Source organism: Python bivittatus, unplaced genomic scaffold (assembly GCF_059951505.1).
Source record: "Python bivittatus isolate LINGU-HERP-01145 unplaced genomic scaffold, Pbiv_v1 ctg000330_np1212, whole genome shotgun sequence".
Taxonomy (NCBI): Eukaryota; Metazoa; Chordata; class Lepidosauria; order Squamata; family Pythonidae; genus Python; species Python bivittatus.
The window spans coordinates 25085018-25095323 of record NW_028277058.1 but is presented as its reverse complement, the minus strand read 5'-3'; positions in this window follow the sequence as shown (position 1 = coordinate 25095323).

Genomic DNA, 10306 nt, shown 5'->3' with positions numbered 1-10306 from the left:
TTGGATAATTTTTCATATTACAGTATTGTATTTTTTAAAAATTGCTGTGGAGGGAGTAGAGCTAATAATGTCATGTGCATCATGACATTATTGTGAAAATGGTGCAAATCATGTAATTTGTGTCTCATGAATCTCATGATTCAGCTGATGCAAATTATATAATTCATGTTATTTGTTCAATGATATCATGATGCCCATGTTGTTAGGAAGGCTTGTGCCAGCTGTCTATGCTATCTAAAAAAATAAGCATCATATGAAATCAGGCAGTGGTGCATTCCATGCACCCTGTTAACCATAATCTCTTAGCATGATGTTGTAACCCAATCATTGTGATTAATAAACCATGATTCTGGCCTAGTATATAAACCAGGACAGTATGGTTTATCCAATAAATCTTGGTTGAAATGAAACATAATTGTATGTGATATGTAAAGCCAGGCATTATAGTGCTTTTTAAAAAAACTGTTTCTAATGTAGTTTCTAATATCAGAAATTAAGCTGATATTGCTAATTGTTTATGCATATGTATTTTGTTTTTAGATTCACAAGTTCGACTATAATTATAAGGGCTTTTAGACACTAAACCATAATTTTTAATTATGTGTAATGGCCTAAAATCCTTAACTTTGGTTAGAATAACAGGCAATTATTTTGTAATTCAAGTTACACATAACAGTTCCAAATAACATTGGTCAGGTTCAAATGTAAGCTTTCGTCAGATGCAGCTCATTCCGTTAGATGCATAGAATAGCTAAACTGATGTAGAATTTAAATTGGGATGAACTCACATGCATCAAAAGGTTTCAACAAATATATTGGTTTTTAACATATTACAGTGGTTAATTGATAAGGTACTTGTAATCTGTCTCACATGTAACCCATGTCTACATAACTACTTTGTCTTCTCCTCTTTCCCATCCCCATGCTCCTAATTTAAATCCTACATCAGTTTAACCACTTCATGTATTGTATCTGATGGAGTGAGTTGCAGCTCATGAAAGCTTATGCCTTTTAATAAAATGTATTAGTCAGGCAGGTGTTACTAGATATCTTCTGATTTTTGGCTACCATAGACTAATATGGCTCTTCTCCTACAAGGTTCCAATGTGAAATTCAGGAACTCTAGCAGTTCAATTATATACATATTTAGAACTGAGTCCCACTAGTTTCTGTGCAGTTTTCTTGATATCTGCGTAGTATCAAACAGTGGTTGAATTGTACTACAGATGTTAGTAAGTTGTAACAAACAGAGGTACATACTTGCCATGAAAAGTTTCTTATTAATATTATTATATTTAATATTGTATTATATTATATATTAATATTAAAAAGAATAATAAAAAGAACAAATTACTCTACTTACAGTGCCTCCACAAGTTTTGTAAAGTAAGCCCATATATACTTTTTTAAAAAGTATTATAATAATGGAGAAATTAAAGGAATGGAGAATGTCAGTCCATTGCTTTATACTTTTGATGGTTTATATACTTTTGTTGTTTAATTATAGATGACTCTCAAGAAAGACTTTCTAAATCAAGAATTTAACAACTTAACAGCAAAGCTGTGCTTTGTATTCCAACTTTACAGTAAAAAGCAACAGCAGTGAGAATACAGCAACTGTGTTCACCAGCAAACTGTGAAAAATTACAGTAAGAACAGTTTGGCAAGTCAGAAGCATAATAAACTCTTCATGTGATTTCTCCAAGAATTGAAGTCTTAGGACGAAAGGTTCCTCTGATTATTTTTTGTATGATAAGATGATCAAAATCACAATTTGTTAGCAAAATTCAAGAATATTCTGAGAAATCACATTCATGGCTTAAAAATGAATGAATAAGTGTATGTGTGGTCCAATTCTGTATTCTTTACAATGAAACTCCAATGAGAATTTGCCAAAACAATGTAAGATGGGCCCCAGTCAAGAATGAAGACTATCCTAAGTTTGTGCCCTGATGCAACCGCAATCTCTTTTTTAAAATATATTTATATGGGATAGACTATATATAGGGAAGTACATTAGATTGCACATTCCCATGAAAAGCAATTTATTATGGACAAATGGGCTCCATATTTGCATGATTTCCCTTTTTTATCCATGGTTCCTTATATAGCACCAAGCAATATGTATGAAAAAGCCTGCTTTCATATATGGATGACTCCTTATCTGAATTAAGGCCTGTACGTGAAATGAACAACCTGAGGAAAATATTGCATTGATTTACGACATACTATTATCTTGCATAATGCTTTCCTTTCACAATCACGTACAGTTGTCACATCCAGATTATCATAATTCTCCATTTTTCCTTTTGCATAATTCTCCTCTTTCTCCTAGGGTTACAATGTTCTGTTAATTAATCCATTGAACCGATGAGATGTGGGATGGAAAGGAGATTGTTAATTCCTTGTAATGTGATTACATGTAGTCCTTGCTTAACAACTACAATAGGAGCTGAAAAATGTGTTGTTAAGTTGGGTGGTCGTTAAGCAAAACATAACATGACTGCACCCAATTTTATGACTTTTTTGCAGCAGTCGTTAAGTGAATCACCATGGTCATTATGTGAATCACGTGGTCATTAGCAAATCATGCGGTTAAGTGAATCATGCCATTCCCCATTGATTTTGCTTGCCAGAAGCCAGCTGGGAAGGTCGCAAATGGCAATCTTATGACCCTGGGATGCTGCAACCATCATAAGCGTGATCTGGTTGCCAAGCTCCAGGATCATGATCACGTGACTGCGGGGGCTGCGACAGTTGTGAGTGCGAGGACTGGTCATAAGTTATTTTTTTAGCACTGTTGTAACTTTGAATGGTTGCTAAACAAATGGTAGTTAGGTGAGGACTACCTGTAGTTATAAACTCATGGGTGGTACATGCTATCCTAAAGCACTAATCCATCTTCTCCCTCACATAAGGATATGTGAAGAAGATATCCAGATGGTAAGAAGGAATGATGATGCTTTTGGTTCAGTGCATATTATGTCACAAGCTTAAATTGTCTGAAACAGATGAGAATTTTTTTAGGCTGTTTAGTTTTAGGCTTCAGACCCATTCCATGAAACTTACTCTTGGGTAAAAATATGTAGGTTTGCAATCATAATCATATATATATATATATCAGTTGTGTTGGAACTGTCTTTAGCCTTTCTGATTGGAAATTCTGGAAATTTCAGTCTGAATACATTTGGTGAATGTTAAATTGGGGATAGCTGCTATACCTATGAATCAATCCTACTGAACTCAAGAAAACTTAGTTTTGAGTAGATATATATAGTTGGCTGTGCCAGGTAACCGCCTTTGCCTTGATGTAGGACTTTGTGTCACAGAAATGAAGGTATTTGCCACTGAGACACTGTGCATCACTTCTGGAATCTCCTTCTGCATGTCTAGTACCAGAAAGACGCCGGATCAGTAATCTTTCCAGCTACTAGATGGAAAGTGAGCCTGAAATGCAACACAAAGTGAAGCAATGTGGTGGCTTAAATTCATTCTTTACATGTGGCCATGTTGCCTTGTGAAGTAGCTTCACAGGACTGCTTGGGACTCAAGACACTGGCAGAGTGAATCAGCTCTTTCACACTTGCACAGCCTTACCATATAGCATTACACTGCAAGTCATATGTAAAATTTATGCAGATGTAATCAATTAATTAATCAACTAATCAAGTAAAATGTTCTTGATTTGATGGAGCCCTCTTTGTATACCATTTCATTTGTAGATAAAATTCTTGCTTTTGGAGTAAACCAGGTACAAGTTTAATTCTATCTTTTGTGAGCAGTAATATTAGAAAACTGTATTTTTGAACATAAGCATTCCTAGTATATCTATTATAGTTATATCCCCAAATCTAAACTAAGTATGCAGTATATTGATAAAATGTATAGAGAGAGAGATTGTTACCTAATATATATACACACACATACGTATACTGTATATATGCATATGTTGTCAGAATATATTTGTTCCAGATGTTAGATTCTGTACTTACTGTATATTGTAAACATTTCTGAGATGATGTTAAAATAACTCAATATCTCACAATTTTCTCTATTTTTCCAATATATTTATTTCACTGATGTTATTAGATTTAGTATTAAAACATATAGTGGAGAATTACTTTTTGTGTAACAGTGCAGCTTTTCCCAATGTGGTATGCTTTAGATATGTTTGCATTACAAGTCCCAAAATTTCTGGTCAACGTGGCTATGATTCCTTTGGAATTCTGGAAGGGGTCACCTCAGCATTTCTGGAGGACATTACCTTGAGTGACTTAGTATATATCAGGGTTCCTCGACCTTGTCAACTTTAAGACGGGTGGACTTTGACTCCCAGAATTCCTCAGCAAGGCTGGCTGGGGAATTCTGGGAGTCAAAGTCCACCTGTCTTAAAGTTGACAAGGTCGAGGAACCCTGATATATAGGACTGTTGCACTGATTGCAAGTGGGTGATGGATATTAAGCACAGCTGTATTATTATTAAGTATTATTGTTAGCTAATTTCATTGTCAAAGTGGGAAGCAGTCTGCACTAAAGAGGCACAAATGCTGGTGATGTGATATTAGCATTAGTTAAGTAGATTAGTATCAGCCTCCTTTGATAAATATAGAAGTTGATCATTTAGTAAAAACTTTATGCATTTTGTCTCTGAGTCATCTGGATATGTAGCAGTACATTTTCAGCAATGGTATTAAGTCATTTGCATGAAGTCAATTGTATTAAATCATTTCAGTGCCCTGTATAAAATGAACATTAAATAGGATGTGGTCAGCTCCTTCTATTTCTTCTAGTCTCAATGGAAACATTCACTCTGCTGTTGGAATGATAAAAGAATTGCCCCCCAACTGTCAGCTTTACCTCACAGGGCTGAACCAATTAAATGAACTCATGAGAATTCAAGACTCCTAATAAGTAGTAAGTTAGGAAACCATAACCAAACAATTATAGAGAGTGCTACGTAGAATATAGAAATGATATTCAAATCCTTTTGCACCTTTTTCTCATTCTTGCCCTTTGTAATGGACTCCCCTTTTTGCATGGGGAGGCCAGTTTTCATGTGCTCTTGTTTTTGTAATGGATGGAATTAGTATCTTGTTCTTTACTGACTGTGTGAGAACTAATTCTCATACTATTAACATGGAGGGCAATGTGTTTAGTCTGGACATAGACTAATATCACTATCATATTTGTCAGTTTGTGAGAATAAAAGGTCTCTTATTGCTCTTATTCCTCTTAATAATCCATCACATCCTTTTGATGATTGAAAATCAATACCTGATGTCTGATTTCAGCCAAGTTGATCGGTGATTGGGATGAAAACTCATAACACCTTGTTCAATTTCTCTTTCTCAAGATTAGGCCAGCCTGTACTAGAGAACTGGAGTGGGTAGAAATTGAATAATAAAGACTACTTTAAGTCAAACATTCAACCAAAAAAAATCCTACCTTGCCTCCAACTGGATTCTAGAATTGTTTCACAGCAACATATTTGCTACACAGTAAGAAATGTGGAAGCTGTTCAAGGGAATTTCAACTGAACAGTTATACGTTTTCTGTTGTTCCTGTATACTGTATGTAGATCTGTGAACTATACAACATCTAGGTAATGTTTACAGCTTTAAAAATCTTAAAGCAACTAGTAAATGCTTGTCTCCTTTAGGTTGCAGAGAAGCTGAAGATAGCTGTCTGAAGCTTCTATAACCATTATCTCTAATGATTCTTATTTGTTCCTCCCCAACCACCTGATGTTTGGAAGATAGTGCCTAAGAATAAAAAGGATGCTTGACCTGTCTAACCACTAGCTATATCAGGGTAATTTAGGATTTTAAGGAAAACCCAATATTTTTGTCTTATTATAATTTATATTTAGTTTGTCCTCTTTGCAATCAAATGCAATTTCATAAGGCTCTTATTCATACCAATCAGAATGACAGATAAAACTCCAGCATCATCCACATACAATAACACAGCTAATAAGTAGCTTATCTCCTACTTGGAGAATGAAATTCCCACAGTGTCTGCACTATTCATTCAACAGAAGCCATGTCAGAATGCATTTTTGTTTTACCACTTCTGAGTGGAGATGGGTAGGTCATTGTCCATGGCCACCATAATTAACTATTTAGTTAGTTAATTAATTATTGCAAACGTCTATGATACACCTATACTGCAAGGACTCCGGGCAGCTTATAATAGTAAGATCTATCACACATAAAAACAAACCACCCTGAGTGCCCCAATAAAGCCATCATCAGAACTAAAAACCACAAGCAATAAAAATAATCAAAGCCCAAAATGCAGCCCAACCGGGCCATTAATGCTCAAACACCTATCAAGCAGAACAGTTTTTAACACTTTTTGAAAAGACAGCAAGGCAAGGCCAAATATACCTCGGGCGGTAAGTTATTCCACAATCTGAGGGCTGCCACTGAGAAGATCACTCCTTCAGGGAGATATCCTCAGCATCTCTTTAGGATGGCTTCATAGGACCAGCTGGACTAGTTGGAAGAGACTGTCCTGAAGAAATAGGAGCCAAGCTATTTTGGGCTTTTTAAGATTAACACCAGCACTTTGAAGTGGACCTGGAAACTACTGGTAGCTAATATAGTAACCACAGCCCAACTGTATTGTTGCTGAAATCTCAAACTCTACCAGTATCTGGGCAGCCACATTTTTAACTAACTGCACTGTCTGGAACAATTTCAAAGACAGCCCCATGCAGAGTGCTACAGTGGTTTTAACAAAGGGTATTAAGGGCATGAAACACCATTTTAAGGACTTCCCCATCCAAAGAAGGCTGCAATTTTGCTGAATCTGAGAAATTGACTCAAATGCTGCCTTTAATTCTAAAAATATCACAAGCACATAATGAAAAATTAGGATACTTCTCAACCAGATGATGGATGACATACTCATGCATTGCTGACCATCCTGCTGCCAGGATGTTATGTTCTAGCAATCCATCGTCTAGATTATTATCACAGGTAGTAACCATGCAGTTTGCTCTCCGCACTCAGGAGGCTTATTGGACAATAGCGGGCTGCATCCATTTATAGAATAGAACAGTTATAGAACAGATCTTGTCCTTTGAGTATCTGCAGTTTTTTATCTATATGAGATACAAGCAATTCTAACAAAGGGATCCAGCAGCTGGTTCTGGCTTTTATTAGCTCAGTTAAAATTATATCTCCACCTCCTGCCCTCCTATTTTTCAATAAGTGAAACAATCTATGAACTTCCTAGGATGAAACTGGGGGCCAAGTTGGGAGCTAAATTGCCATTGAGTTGCCAGCTGTTCCTCATGAATTGAGATTTTATCACTCAATAATTATTCATAATATTCCTCCCATATTTATACAGAAACTATCCTTTCCTTTCCTTTCCTTTCCTTTCCTTTCCTTTCCTTTCCTTTCCTTTCCTTTCCTTTCCTTTCCTTTCCTTTCCTTTCCTTTCCTTTCCTTTCCTTTCCTTTCCTTTCCTTTCCTTTCCTTTCCTTTCCTTTCCTTCCCTTCCCTTCCCTTCCCTTCCCTTCCCTTCCCTTTTTTATGGAAAAGGATTCAGAAAAGGTTCACTTACCTTTACCTAAAGTCTTATATATTTATTATTTATATATTTATTATTCATATCATCTCACATAAATATAAGTTTATATAAACAAATATATAAATAATATTTGGAGGTCAAATCTACAACTACTCCACACTGGAGCAATTTTAGATCTGTGAACTCAACAATTCTATCTTTGGCTGTAAACAGAGTTATATTCCCCCATTCACAGATGGTCCACAACTTGGGGAATCTCTTGGACTGTAGAGGCCTAAGGAGACAACCTTGAAGCAAATATTCAGAAGCCATTATGTAAGCAAAGAGGACAAAAGCATTCCTTAAGTCTGGACAGGTCAATAGTATTAAAAAAAGATTCAGAATGACTCCTCCCTGACTCACTGGGGTATAAGAGGGAATTGGGAGAAGCGCGATTGCAAGATTCTGTTGTTATAGCTTATCTCAATAAATTATAGCTCTGGCCTTTCTGTGGAGTTTGTTTCCTGATCTAGTCTACCTCGAAAGGCTGACATGGACTTATAGCTCTTACTTGAGGAGCAGATAGCAGCTGTGGCCTGGAGGGCTTTTGCCCTAGATACTTCTTGTGTGCAAATTGTAGCCACTTATGGAATGTAAAGTCCTGCTCACAATCATTTGTGACCTCCTGTCTGAACTACTCTAATGTGCTATATATGAGGCTGCCCTTGAAAAGCATTTCCCTCAAGTAAGAAGCCTCTTCGAGACTCAAAACAAAAAAAAAAATTGCCAATACCTGCTTTTGTCCAGATAATTAGTTTAATATATAAATAATTCATTTAATTATAATTTGTTCACTATATAGGTTTGAACTAGGCAATAGGGCTTTTCTGTGCTTTGGATTCAAAAATAAAAAGATATACTTAGAAGTGTACAGGCACATAAACATAGCACCCCTCTGCAACTGCTAAGTCATATTGATCTTTTGGGGAAGGGTCCTGTGACAGCTGTGTGATTCTAGGAAAATACATTGCTATGTGGGTGTCCACGGAGGGAAAGGGAGTAAAATCTCAAAAGGTGTGTGGTGATGTCATCACTCAACTGCTGCAACTAAGGCACCTTCATTGAGCTATGAATTCCTAATCACAGAATTTACTTGATGGTGTGACTGCCCACATATTATCGTGTTGAGATCCTTGCATTTTTTTGCAAGGCTACTGCATTCCACTTTATGGAGTTGCAGATTCCCCAATCCAAGTGATGGACCACTGTAATAAACAATCCAAAATATAGACTTGCTGATGTTTATAGGTGGCAAACGTATACTTAAGACTAGAGTGCAGTTAAATTCAGAAGGTATAAATCTGACTTGGTTTGCCTATGCACAAATATAGGCGCAATTTGAAAAGGATGTAAAATAAGGGGGTATAGGAGCAAGTAGGAATGAATTTGAAAGAGAATTATGCAAAGATGACAACCCTGTAATCTCAAGAATGTATACATTGGTGTTAAAATATGATACAGAAGATGTAAAAGAATGTAATATTAGATGGATACTAAATTTTGGGCATAGTATTGGCATGGATATTTGGGGGAAAATGTGGACTAAAAATATTGAATTTACTCTGTGCAATAATTCAAGAGAATTTTTTAATAAAATGATGCATAGACGGCATTTGACACCTATGAAACTATCAAAATGTATAAGAACGTTTCAAGTAAATGTTGGAAATGTGGAAGAAAAGATGGAACCTATTGTCATATGTGGTGGACTTGTGAAGTGGCCAAAAAATTTTGGTTGGTGATCCACAGGACATTGGTGAAAATAAATAGGAATCCCTTTTCAGATGAAACCAGAACTGTACTTATTAGGGTTTATGGAAGAAGAACTGTGTAAAAAGCACAGTGTCTTATTGTTATATGTGATCACTGTGGTGAGATTATTATATGTGCAGAAATGGAAAAATAAAGAAGCTCCAAATACTAAAGATTGGATATTTAAAGTTATGGACTTGTGGAGATGGCAAAACTGACATGTCTAATGAGAGAGAAATCTGCAGAGGCTTTTATTAAAAATAGGAGTCCGTTTATGATTCTATTATGATGATAAAGGGTTTTATAGATTAAATAAGGGGAGATAACAGAACATTTAAATAGTGATTACAAGGGTATAAAAGAATAAGAAATGGTTAATGGATCTGTGAGGAAAGTGAAGGGCAGAAGTGGACTATATGTTTTTTAAGTTAGATTTTAGTTTTATATTTGCAGGTTTATGTTTTTGTATATGTTTATTGTGGGCTTTTTATGTTTCTGTGTAGAATTTTAATAAAGTTTATTTTAAAATAAATCAAAATATATACATATAAGTCCAGAACCATTAAATGTCCTATGGAAAGACTACTAAAAATATCATTTTTCTTAAAATAATTTCTAAACATTGATGCTGGGATGTTCATAGGTATAAAATACATACTGCCAGAATTCACTGAAGTTATGGTGAGCTAATATGAGGTCATAAGATTAGGACTTTCTATTTATTTATATGAAGACAGGCAAAGTTCATGCACCCATTTTTATAAATAAGCTGTGAAAGTTATATTCAAAACCAAATCCACAATCCTGGTACTAATAAGATGTATTAGCTTTATGAAAATCTAATGCAAAAAAACATAATTGTGTGGAATTATATATTATTTCAATGGTGTTTGAACAGTGAAGCTACATTTTCCAGCCTTAAATGTGGAATGCTGTATTTTGGATTTACTTATCAACTGTGTTGCATCTCATG